The 2,017-nt window shown below is 37.1% G+C and overlaps 1 pseudogene; it reads left to right on the top strand.

Moving 5' to 3' along the window:
• The first annotated feature begins 367 nt into the window (after positions 1-367).
• Positions 368-817, top strand: LOC149141918 (short chain aldehyde dehydrogenase 1 pseudogene; annotated as a pseudogene).
• The last annotated feature ends 1,200 nt before the right edge of the window (positions 818-2,017 follow it).

The following is a 2,017-nucleotide window of genomic DNA, read 5'->3' as shown; positions in this document are numbered from 1 at the left end:
ATGAGAATTCGTTCTAATCTTTGCTATATTAATTTTCTTCTTTGAGCTAGTTAAAATAGAGAGATACTTTTGATCTTCTAAAGTGGAGTGGATGACCTTCTTATAATAACTTAATTTTCTTTTAGCTGCTAAATCTTTCTCACACCACATTTTTTTTTGAATTTAGAAGTCCCAGCATCCCCTTACCTCCCCTTCCCTCCCGCCAACCGACCCCTTACCTCCCTTCAAGGGTTATGAAACCAGCTCCAGAACATCCACTCAGCGCTCTCTCCTCCCCACCCGGGCTCAATCAACGGCCAAGAGACTGCCGACTGAGGCTTGAGTGGGCAGGGAAGGGCTGCGCGCCACGTCGAGCATTGCGTCGGTGATGGCGATGCCCAACGGGCCTTCTTACACGGCGTCGAAGCACGCGGTGTTGGGGATTATGAAGTCGGCGGCCACTGATCTTGCTCCGCACGGCATCTGGGTGAACTGCGTTTCACCCGCAGGCGTGTCGACGCCCATGTTGATCGACGCCATGAAGAAGAGCTTCCCGTCCTTCGACAAACAATGCGCGGAAGAGATGCTGGAGACGACGATGGAGCTGAAGGGTGTCACTCTGGAAGCCATTGATGTTGCCAACTCTGCCCTCTTTCTTTGCAGCGACGACGCCCGTTACATCAGCGGCCATAATCTTGTAATCGACGGGGCATTCACGTCTTGCAAAGCCTTCTCCACTGCAAATTCCATGGATTTTCTTCCCATCAAATCCTTCTTCGATCAGTTCGCAGCAGCGACATCAAAATTTTGTGAATTTAAAATCGTTGGAAACGTGTAGTTGATTGTTGAAATTTTAAATCGCATTCACTGGAATTGTGAGATATAAATAGATTTAATTATCCATAAATTAAATTAGACATTTTAATATAAAATTCCAGTTTTAGATATTAAATTACTTTTTCATTACATTCTTAACATTTTTATGGCAAAAGATATAAATAACAGTTTTAGATAGAAATCATGAGGTTACAGTTTGAGATCAAAAGATTTATGAGGTCATGAACAGACCAGAGCAAATGCCTCCCGTAGAATATGTTATGGGTTTCAGAACATCTACGAAGGGGAAGGCAAAGAATCCATCAGATTATGTAAAAATAAAGGAAAAAGGTAGAATATGTTACAGGTTTAAGAACATCTACGAAGGGGAAGGCAAAGAATCCATCAAATTAAGGAAAAAAAAAGGGAAAACATGCATTGCTATGTAAGTGTGATGATTTTAAATACACGAAATCTCCAGAGTTTGTATGATAATTTTAAGGGAGAAGTTTAATCATTTTGTTTTATATGTTTTTTCAATGGATACATTCTAAATTTTTAATATATATATATATATATATATATTTTACTTTAATACATTAAAAAAACCCATTACATTGTAATTTTTTAATAAAATAAATAAAAATAAAATATTTAAATACAATTATATATTAATATATTTTTAATAATTATTTCAAATTGTGCTTTTGTATATAGGTTTTTTTTTTTTTTTTCAAACCATAGCAGTGAGAAAAGGATTAATGGGGTGGAAAGCTTATTTTGGTCTTGAAAATAATTGTAAAATAGAAAACCTTGTAATGTTGGATAAAAAGAAGCTCCTCTTCGAAACTTTAGTCATTCCTGTTATCTTATATGGTTGTGAGGTTTCGGGTTGCAATGTCTCCACAGAATCATGGAGAAAGATTGAGCAAATTTAGAAGCGTTTTATAACTTATAACTTGAAAATAAAAAGTAATACACCCTATCCTATTCTCTTTATAAAAGCAGGTCTTTCCGCTATTGAAAGCCTAGCTATGATTAGGTTTCTGATGTACAAGCACAAACTTAATAACATAGACGATCATAGACTTCCTAAGCTAGCTTTAAATTCCAGCCAAAACCACCTAAGGCTCAATCGGGGGTGGCATAAAGACACAAGGGCCTGGTTAAACTTTTGGGAGATCAACGAGAATGATGCATTGCAAAACATTAATAACATTAA

The sequence above is a fragment of the Pinus tabuliformis genome, chromosome X, assembly GCF_031772625.1.
Source record: "Pinus tabuliformis cultivar Carrire ecotype Pingquan chromosome X, CPIR1, whole genome shotgun sequence".
In the NCBI taxonomy this organism is placed as follows: Eukaryota; Viridiplantae; Streptophyta; class Pinopsida; order Pinales; family Pinaceae; genus Pinus; species Pinus tabuliformis.
Note: the sequence above shows the minus strand (reverse complement) of the source record. Positions and strands in the feature narration are given on the sequence as shown.